Genomic DNA, 12,005 nt, shown 5'->3' on the forward strand with positions numbered 1-12,005 from the left:
CGCTGGAGACCGTCATCTTGTTTTCGTCTGCTAGAGTGTGCTAGCGACATTATAGTATAATTTTCTGTTCACCATACCTTTAACCTCGTCTGTCGGCATTGAACTTTGTCATTGACCTTGAACTTTGACCTTGACCTTGAAACTTGACATTGACCTTGACCTTGATATTTGTCTTTGACCTTGACGTACATCATGGATCCGTCATTTTATGTTCAGTACATGCTACCAGGAGCTACCACCTGCTAGTTGTCATTGCCAACATCTTGTTTTCGTCTGCTGGAGGACACCATATTGTGTGTACTCGTCTTACCATTATGCTAGTTTTATTCTAACCTGCTACAGTGCAGTAATAATTTATTACTACTGAGGTGCCCGCCATCTTGAAATTTGGGCGCCATCTTTAAATCATGTAATTATTTAGCTAGAAATGCGGGAAAAATCCCAAAACTCTCCGAAAAATTCAATTATTAATTTACAAATCGAATAGATGGATTCCTGTCCACGGTTCGATTCTAGACCAGTGACAGTTGTAACTAATTATGAAATAAATTTTAGATTCTGTTTTCCATTACCTTTCGCGGAGTTTATTAATCATTCACACTACGAAAAACAACTCAAGACAATATACTTGACCAACGAATTAAATACAGTGCCGATTAGCCTAACATGAAAGTCTAATTTTTCAATAATCTGAATAACCTTTAAGCCGTTCATGTACAAAGCCACACATACAGGCCAATTGTCTTCAGACTACAAGACCGGGTCATGTCAATATCAGACATATAGACCATGAACTCAGTACACACAGGAAAACGGAATGTATACGCAGGAAAACGGAATGTACACGCAGGAAAACGGAATGTACACGCAGGAAAACGGAACGTACACACATGAAACGGAATGATCACACATAGAGTACGAAAACACATGCTTAGTTGGAAATCAGAATACAAGAAATAAAACGTACTTATTCAAATATAAATTATTTATTTATTTTTCAATAGTACACACATGTCAGTTAAACAAATTATTATTGTACGTAGCCAGCTTTACTCAGTTCTTTAAGTATGAACGATACTTCCTCGATATGCGAGTAGTTTCCTCTACGAACAGATGCCTCCATCAGTCTTAGTTGGTCAACCAATATGTTTGGATCTTTCCAAGATGTGTAATCAATCTCTTCTGCAACCATCTTCCTTGCACGTTTATAATAAATATTATCTACGATGTCTTCCGTTTTATCGTCAACCACAAGGTCACCTTCGTCATCGAGACAGTGATTATCACAAGCTTAATCAGGATAATTTATTATGTCGTTTCCATCGTTTTGGTCTCAGGCCACCATCACAGTCTTCGATCTTGCCTGCTTTAGCTGCTTCAGCACAGTCTTCGATCAAGCTACCAGCTTTAGAGTCACTGTAACAATGACCGTAGAAGGCATCGTCTTCACCCAGATTACCTTAATAATTCGTTATCTTTGATGTCGTAGTGTCTTCATAGTCTTCATACTTCCTTTTTACAAAGTATGGTGGATCTACTGATTATCGGCTTGAATGTATTCGCACTTTTCACGGTGTTGTTACTTCCATTAGTTTCAGTCTTCTCGAAGCCATCAGCATCCTTCAATTTATGTTCTTCGTACGATCGGGTGAGCTAATACCATCACACTCAGGACAAGGAAAATTATTGTCGTAATGCAGATCACTCTTCTTTAGTCTAGTGGATCCATCGAAGTCCTCTATGCCGTAAGTGGGCTTGGATATACATGTTCTACCATGTCTTTTTAAGCTGTCAATTCACGTTAACAACCTGATACACCGATTACAGCTTATCATTTTGCGTAGTGGTTTTTAACACAATCATTCTTCTCATACCGTTTAGCATTCTTTCTCAAGGTAAACACCTTGCTACAGTATCTTCACTGATGTTGTTTTGATACAGCTACAGACATCGAAGGCTCCAGAAGGCACCAATTGCTCCTGCAGCCTTTTGTTTCAACAGCACCAATGATATTTGTCTAGAATGCTACGAGGTCCCAAGACATCACGACTACGCGACTACGAGTCATGAGGTTATGAGACTACGTGACTACGAATCTTCAAGTTTACGAGACTGCATGACTAAAAGAACACGTGGCTACGAAACTACATGTCTATGAAGCTACAAGGATACAAGTCTCCTAGGCTCCTAATGTCTGCAAGTCGACATGGCTACAAGACCACTTGGATACAAAGCTTCAATTCTACAAGTCTACAAGTCTCCACCAACTACCTTCGAGTGTATAAAGCACCAACTACTCTGCATTATGTTATAAGATTACATGACTACTAGTTTACGTAGCTACAAATCTACGAGGCACCAATGCTTCATGACTACGAGACTACGAGTCATGAGCTTACGAGACTACGCGTTTGCGAGTCTTCAAGGTTATGCAATCGTGAGGCTATAGGACTACGAAGCTTCCAGATCGCATGGTTACGAGTCAGCATGGCTAAAAGACCGCATTGGTTACGAATCTACATGTCTCTAACTGACTACAATATCACAATTCAGTGGTGAGAGTTAATTTATCTCATGCGAACTAACCTTTTTAAAGTAGTGTCGATTATTGTCAACAGATGACACCACAAGTTGCTTACAGGTAAATATTATTTATTTCTTTTATGCAGGATGTGGGATGCTCACTAACGATCGCAATAGAAGGATGGCTTCGCTAGTCACCAAGGAGAAGGAACTTCGTCTTGCATGTAAGTGCTTCACAGATGTCTCATGGTATATTATTTGACTGAGTATCTGAATAAAATTACCAGTCTTAACCACCAAGTTCAATGCAGTTTGTCTCAAAGCATATTATTTGACTGAGTAATGGTTGTTTATTTTTTTAATTCCACCTGGTAAAAATATTGTAAGTGTCGAATTTATTAGCTGAATTTCACTAATTAAATTTAACTCTGAATAAAATGACATGACTCAGTAGGTAAAAAATCCATCATGCAGAGAGCGGTTTCTCAGAATAGAGAGAAGCACTTGAAGAAACCACAGGGATAATCAGAAGCACACGGAGAATACCACCATAATACTGACAAGAATAATCAGGAGCACTCGGAGAAAACCTTAAGATGTCTAGCCAGGAATAATTAGAAGCATTGGGAGAAAACCATCAAAATATTATCAAGAATTATCGGGAGCACACGGAGAAAACCACCATAATATTGACAAGGATAATCAGATGCTCTCGGAGAAAATCACCACACGTTTTCTTTGATATAATAAAGTTACAGGTAAAAAAATATTTAATAAAAATAAATAATAACAAATTTTAAATGAAAAAAATTACAAAAATACATAAAATTCTGGCTTGTACTAGAACTCTATCTTTGTTCAACAATGAGAAGTTCACAAGCTAGGTCAAAGTTCAAGGTCAAGGTCAATGTCAAAGTTGAAGGTCAGGGTCAAAGTTCAAGGTCAGGGTCAAAGTTCAAGGTCAGGGTCAAAGTTCAAGGTCAATGACAAAGTTAAATGCTGATCAAGATCAGAGCTGAGCTGGTTCGAAGCACAGCGCTTCCAATGTATTTTTCATAAAAAATTAAAATTAATATGTCGATAAGGACGAAAATTTCATCATAATGAGTGGGGCGCTCTATTTAAAGATGGCATATCAAAGATGACGGCCATGATCTACTTTTCCCGTTACACGGTGTCCCGTTACGCGGTGTCCCGTTACGCTTATCCAAGATGGCCGCCGTGACGTCACAATCCAAGATGGCGGACCCCGATAACAAAACCACGCGCCGGCGTCAGTTTCCGGAGCCCCCAATATACACTACTTATACAGACCACAAATTTTTTGATATATACAGGTAAATAACTTTACACTGGCAGAACGTCTGTCGGGATCTGAAAGTTATATTAATCGTTTTGCATACTTGACATTTAAATTAAGAAGACAATAATTGTCTACTACTACATCTATTTTCGAAAAAGTCCCCTTAACCCTGTTTTCAGCCGGGGAAACGCCGGGTACTGCAGCTAGTTAAGCTGTAAATTCGGGAAAAATTCCAAAATTAATTTTAAAAAATCTGCAATTAATATACTGATTGAATCGATGAATTCATTTCCTTGCTCCAATACTTGGTCAATGCATTAAAAGGTTATTAATTAAAAATACCACAAAGGTGGGAGGTTCAAGAAATAAAAACACCACAAATTATTTTACAAACATTCATTTTATTACTTAAACTTTACGCTACTAAAAGAACAAAAAAACAAACAAGAAAATTATTAAAGTCTTTAGCGTTTATTACTTTATGCATCTGCTACCCACGAATAAAGCTTTTTGAGAAGCCCCACTACTTGACTTAAGATCGTCCATTTCTACGTTTTATAATCTTCTCCACCAAGTATGTATCGAGATACAACATAGGCTGAATCTCTTCAGCATAGAAGCCGCCACGAATTGGTTTGCGGTCCAAAGCTTTCGAGACAGAATGTCCTAGGCTCTGACTCACGAACATGTGTCACACGGAAAAGTTCAGGACTCCAGTTCGCAGTGAAACCTTTCACGAAGATGCCTTCTGCTTGGAGATTCGCACAATGTCATCGACGTTAGCTTTAAGCTTTCATGGATCATTCTTCTTTATGTTGGAAAACGCGGTTGGAAGCAAGTGATCATCGTTTACGTCTTTAGGCTTCTTTTTCGTGGTAGAATGCACTGTGGAATTGTATTCGTTTATTAGTTTCGGCAAGATGTCAAGCCATTTGTAATTTCCGTTAGCCGTGTACTGTGGCCACATTTTGGTGCTCAAAGTTCTCTTAAACCATTCGACAATGGAGGGTTTGGCATTATTAAATGCAGAGTATGGTTTTATGCCAGTCTTCTCTATCAAAGCCTTGAAGGTAGCATTGTAGAATTCTTTGCCGAGATCCGTTTGCAGGTGCGACGGTACACGATAATCACAAAAATATTGGCCATGGCCTTGGCTACATCGATTGCAGTCTTCAATTTTACAGGACTGGCCCGAGTGAAATTTCTATACACATTGAAAACTGTTAAGATGTACTTGAAATCTTTATTCAATCGGGAATATGGTATCATCTCAACAAGGTCCGCCTGGAATAAATCATAAATTTCGCGAACTATGACTTTACGACGAAGGTATTTACGTCTTGCAGAAGTATGAAGTTCGCGTGCGATTCCGGTTCGACTGATTGTATATAGCCAGCTTCCCTCAAATCTTCGAGGTTTTTTGACTATTTGGTAGATGTGCGAATAGTTTCCTGCACTAAGCGAAGCATTTAGAAATTCTAAGACGATTGACTAAATAATTCGGGTTGTCTCAAAAAAAAAAGTCAAAGTTCCGACCACATTCTAGCTTTTTTAAACCTTCACCATGTACTGCTAGTTCACTGAAGAGAATAGCAAAGAATTTAGATTTTTTCATGACATTCGTCTTTATATGTGCCACTTTCCGGATCGTTATCACGAAAATGTGCATTGGTTAGCTCTAGCGGTTTTTTTTACTCTTTGTGAGAGTATCCTTTAGGCTCCCTGTGAAACAGCAATTTGTATAGACCCGGAGTCCCGTGCGTTTTGAACTCTTCTACACGCACGATATTTCCTGTTAAAATGTATATTTCTTTAGTACCGAGGAACCACTTATTATGTTTTCTGTACACTCCATAGGTCGCGTCATTATTCCGACTCGTGAATACGTCAGGTATGTTCAGACCATTCCATTAATTTGGTGTCCTCTTTTACATAATTTTTTCTTGTGCATAGACTCTGTACTCGTAATGTCCTCTTCACGATCTGGCTCATTTATACTTCTTTATAGTTGGCATTTCGTCATCAACTTCTGTCTTCCTTATTTTTAAGTTCGTCGAGACTACTAGTGATTGGTTTAAATATCTCTTCATTTTCCTTGTCACGTGCAAGTCTGGTTCTTCTAACAAGTAGAAATTTTTCACAAACAGACTGTATATTTCGATGAAGTTCACTGGCGAAGTCCGACATTGTTCTGGCTGAAAACATTTTGCAAGACTTACTTTTATACCTTTTTTATTCGTCCACAGAAAATTCTTTCTTATGTTTGGCAAGATCTGATTTTATTGCCAAGTAAGTAAGTGATGCATTCAAACTACTTTGGAAAGTCCTCAAATCGTTGCGTCTTTGTGCGTCGGATACTTCGATCATGTCGCGAATTTGAGAATTCGAGCCTTCCACACGCTAGTCGATGGCTAGCAGGTAATATAGTAATTTGTTTTTCACACTTTCTACTTTTAGAGCCAGTTGTGAAATGTTTTTGCGGATATCGACGTCATGAGACTTGAGAAAAGTACGCAGTTTGGTAGTGTGACTGCTACTACCGTACCTGACTCATGTTTGACGTTAAACTGATAGAAACCTTGTATGTACATGTCCTTATATAGAGGCCAGTCCTTTATTATAACTAGGAATTACTTACTCATTTTCCAACACAATTTCTGGAAAGTCACGTCAGTATTTACCTGATGTCATAAGCATGACATAAATTAAGTTCATAAATGGGAAAAAGTACTATGATGTTTGTGTTGTCTCGTAGGATATGATTTGGAATACAACTGTACATCTGACACAGGTAAATGCAGTCTACTTTGGTGTTTATGCCCATAGAAAAGTATTCTTGTATTATTCCTTGCTTCTCACACATGACATCGTCGAAAACAAACACTTAATATGTTTTTCTTCGCTCGGAGGAGGCACCACATCTGCGTTATCATTAAATGGGAAATACTTCCGGCCATCAACCGAACGTAGAACCGCAGCTACATGCTGATACTTTGGCTGCTGCAGAGACATGGAATAGAGGTACACATTTTTGAACCTTAGATCATCTGGTTTTTCCAGCAAACTCAGTAGACCGCATGTTTTCCCACAGTTCGACGGACCCACCATTATGCATCGTACGGTAGAAGGCAATAAAAAGCCGTTTGCGATTCACGTACACTGGCTTCGTCATCTTGCGTAATACGCACGGGCAAACATACTTCTTGCTTGACGACATGCATTGTACTAGTGAAATTGTATAAAATCATACACGCACTGGGTAGCGTACATAGAGTTTGGAAAAATGGCTGAGTACTACGACAGTTTTGGAAATCTAAGACCTCCGCCAAAACTTAGATGGTACCTGGACGGATCACTACATTGTTATATAATTATGAAACCGAACAGTTGCCTTACAAAATTACCTGTGGTCACTTGTGCCTTCGGTTTTAACTAATCTGTAGCTAACAACAAATTGTTTGCTTATAAAATAACTGTACAGATATGAAAAATAATAAGTCATGACGATAACACTTACTTTGACCGGTCACATATCATAGCTGCGGGCAGTCAAATTCCCGCCCCTGTATTTAGAGAAATAATGGTGTATCGGATTCATAGATTTTCAGACGTATAATGCCATACCGAATATCAGCGATAAAAATTGCAAGATCTGCTTCCTGAAAAGTGATGGGACCACTGAAGGAATACAGTTACCTGTGGCTATTACGAGATTGACGACATTGCAAATTACATTAGGAAAATGTTACCACAGGTTGTACACTTTCAATTGTGTGGAAATCCAAACACACAAAAAAGCATTTAAACATGTAGTAAAATGTTGACTTTATGAAACCTGGGACATTAGATACGATGCTCGGATTCGAAACAAAGGTGTATGGTGCAAGAAGAACGTACGAATCTACGCGTGCAGTGATCATATAACCTGTGAATACCATAAGAATAAACTGTAATTTAGCAAGTAGAACATATCTCAATTAAAGAGTAGACAACATGCTGCACCAGTTTTCACCAATGTTCCCGCCAGGATATAAACTGGTCGAAGTACCGCGAAGAATAATTTACATTCCAGTCGTTGTGAAGTGCGCACACGAAGTCGTCGTCAGAATTGTTGACCAGCGAGGACGATTGGTAAATTTTCAAGACGAAGAAATTACATTACGTCTGCAATTGAAGCGATGGGCATAAAGTTTGTGACACCGAGCAGTTATAAAAGAAATCGCATTGGCGTGAATAAGATCAGTTCTCCACCAGACATCGGTGCATTAACACCTGGCAGCATAAAGTTTCTTCTGAATATTGGACAAGTGCGGAATAAATATGGAAGACGAAATCCTCAACGTGGAAGATCCGGTCATTTTTGATGACAGCATTACGAAAATGTAACTGCACGAGTATCAGCCTTTCTTGCTCAGGCCGTACACACTACCTTCAGAAGAACGCATTGCTGTACAGCACCAAGATATCTGTACTTTACCTTCACAGTCATTTCTACGATTAAGAAGCACCCTGACAAAAACAGATGTCACGCATCCGACAACGACGTCAATATCCTGCATTGGTATTCTTCACCTAATCGAGCGCATTACATATGTACTTAATGGTGTCGAGGTAGACCAGACGAGAGATGTAGGCATAACATCTGCTATGAAAAATTACCTTTCGCTCACGCCAAATGAACTGTCTGCTGCAAAGATGGCCGGTTGTTAAAGATGAATATAAGCTTCCTGTTGATGCCGAAGGAAAGTTCGAAGTTTGTGTTCCACTGTCCATGCTTCTTGGATTCGCTGAGGACTACAAGCATATAATCATTAATTCGAAACAAGAGCTCATACTGCTTCTAGCCAACACGCATATTAATGAATTTGTCGTTGCTGCAGAAAACCGCAAATAAGTCTCGCTAACACTACAGTTTATCGATTGGATGCTGCTCCATATCCAAGTGAGCACAGTTGAACGAGTCAAAATGTTGAAGAACATAGGAAATAGCATGAACCTTGACGTAGCATTTTGATCCTGGAGCCTGGAAACTTATCCTGGCTTGCCTCATAGTCAGTGTATCAATTGGATAGTAAAGTCCAGCTTCGCTACGGAAAAACCAAGATACATCATCGTCGGTATTAAGACCGGAAGACAGCTCAATGCAGGAGTCAAATACGTAATGTTTAAATATTTTTAAACAGCGAAAACTACCCATATGTTGATATGAACATGGACTTTGAAAACTGAAGATTTATTTTCGCATATCAAATATATGCCATGTTTCAGCAAGCATACTATGGTCGCGGACAGTAATTTAATCTGAGTCCCGACAGCTTCAAGAACAAGGCTCCGTTAATGTTGTTTTTTTTGCATTTCCAAACAGGATGATCAAATAAATTAAATCATCATTGACTGTAGGATCGAGATATCGATGAGTGGAAATATTCCACCAAACGCCTATGCTTTTTGTCTGATACTTCACTATCGGCTTGCATCAATTGTTAAGACAGGCCGGTAAAAATTCTGTCATAAATACTGTTTCATTTTTGATATTAATTTAGTTACAACCGAGTTGCTAGACTCAAGATGTACTGCAACCTACTAGGTTTTCAGAGCCAAAACGGATACATTCTCAAGGAAATTGCTGTCATCTCTGGAGACAAGACTAGAACCTGCAGTTTCCGAACTTCGTATTCCTGGAAATTATTGGACGAAAAAGGTAAACGCTCGATTGTATGGTTATAGTTATGAAAATATTTCCATGGTCTGGAGTGGGACGAAGGGAAAATTACGTACCACCAAGTGAAAAACACTATTGAAGATTTATTTTTTCAAAACGAAATATTTACGTTGCAGGATCTGAGCAGATGAAATAGCTGGGCGAGTTGTGTGAAGTACCAGATGAATTTGCCGATTTGCAGATCGACTACGGCTGTCCTATCCTGCGCAAGCTTAGTGCAATGTATGGCGAGCAGCTACACGACAAGTTTGAACAAGTGTGTGCCTGTACAAACTCGCAGCTAATGCGGAAATGGCACTCGCAGTAGGAGCCTGCATATATAAAAGGCGTGAAACCGTTCGGGGCTTCAATATTTATCCGAACTGTAAGAAGATATTTCGTTTCGTCCTGCCCATGTGTACGTGAGCGTAAGACCTAGCCTCAGCAGTGCCAATTAAGCTACTGTGATGCCGGGTATCTGTGCACATATACGGAAACCTGTGATGGTGGCGCTCAGCATTGGCGGTTTGCGCACTTTCCTGTGTCCTACGAACCAACTCAGCAGCTACTAGATTGCTGCGAACCTGGAAACAGTGCCGTCTATCACATGATACCGAACACAATCCTTCCTGCTAGCATCGGCGAGGTAGTCACCTCGTCTGCACATGCAACACCAAACATGAATGTGTTGCAACATGTTGCGATTTGCGATGCTTCTACGCAGACGTCCAAACGACGTGCGTCACGTCGTAGTTCAGTCTGTGAACCTGTCATAACTAGCACCGAGGCAAAACCATTTTGCAGCCGTGGTCACAGGCGTCATCGTCCATGTCTCACCGAATCAGTTTTGGCCACAGAAGATGTCCAGTTGGAAACCTCTGTTCCTGAGCTTGTGATCTGCGAACCAGTTGGAATTGGAATCGACGAACCAGTTGGAACCGGAGTTGACGAAACAGTACTCGGTGTCGACGGGACAGGTCGTGCAGCGTTAAAGACTTTGCTTATGAAAATACCTAATGCCTTAACTTTATATTCATTTGTTAATTTTTTCTAAATAAATGCGTAAAACTTGAACTTGTGTGTTTTTATTTCTAGAATTAAACCTAATAAAAATGGCTTTGCGAGTTGTGTGTAATACCAGTTGCAATTGTTTTAGATACAGTAGTGAATAAACAATTTAATACTGGATTCGACCCTAATTATTTGGTAGTCCATTCCAAAAACTGTGAAGGAAGAATCTAAAATTGTATTGGATCCTCAGTTTCACATGACATCATTAAAAATAACACTAAATAATTTAGTAATTTGCTTTTTTTTATACTTGTAGTAGCGTAGAATTTATGTAATGCAATTTATGTTTGTAAAAGATTTTGCTGTGTTTTATTTCTCGAACCTGTCAGTTTTGTGGTATTTATTTAATTAAATTCCCTTTTTACTTTTAATTGAACAAGGATCGAAGCAAGGACAGTAATCCATGGATTCAGTCAGTATATTATATGCAGATTTTTTTAATGAATATTTGAAATTTTACCGAATTTATAGCTAAATAATTACGAATTTCCAAGATGGTATCCAAATTTAAAGATGGCGGTGTGCAACAGTAATAATAAATAATTACTACACTCTATCAGGTAAAATTTAAACTAACATGGCGGCAACGCACTCTAGCTGACAAAAACAAGATGGTGGCCTCCAGCAGACGAAAACAAAATAGTGGCCTCCAGCAGAAGAAAACGTAATGCAGGACATGATGTCATACTGGATGATTTAAAATCTGCCTTGACATTAATGGTGGGAGTTCAATCTGTCGGTGGCTTCCGTGGATGAAGGATCGGGCGCCATTTTTATTTTGCCTTCACTGGGTTTGAAACTGAGACTTCTAGCTGCATGATGTAAGCGCGTTTTTTAAATAATATTTTATTAATTTTTTTATAAATATTAAAGTTTTCAAATTTTTCTGATGATAATTATAGATTTTCAAGATGGAATCTGTAAATAAAATTGCAATGGTGATGTCATAATTCAAAATTTCGGAAAGTTCTAGAAATCAAAATGGCGGAATTCAATATTTCGGAAAGTTCTAGAAAACAAAATTACGTATTCTAAGATAGCTGTCGATGTCAAGGTCAAAGGTTAAAGGTCAAGGTCAATGTTCAGGTCATCTTAGATGGCCGCCGTGACGTCACAATCTACAGCTAGAACCCCGGCTCAGGCTCCACTGCCAGAAGCCAGGGCCAGGAGGAACTATTATATACTACTTGCGTGGTATAGTGTTTCTGTCGTAACCCAAATTGCTAATTTTAATATATATTTTGAGTTTTAGGATGGGTGTTATTTCTGTGCCAAAATTATTTATTGCACGACTTTAAACAAAACGTTAACCTGGTTAATAGGCTGGTAGTTTGGTGGAATAATTTTGTATTTCTCTGGTTTGTGAAAAACTATCAATTTCGCTGTTTTCTACGCAATTGGAATGTA

The sequence above is a fragment of the Bacillus rossius genome, chromosome 1 (assembly GCF_032445375.1).
Source record: "Bacillus rossius redtenbacheri isolate Brsri chromosome 1, Brsri_v3, whole genome shotgun sequence".
Taxonomy (NCBI): Eukaryota; Metazoa; Arthropoda; class Insecta; order Phasmatodea; family Bacillidae; genus Bacillus; species Bacillus rossius.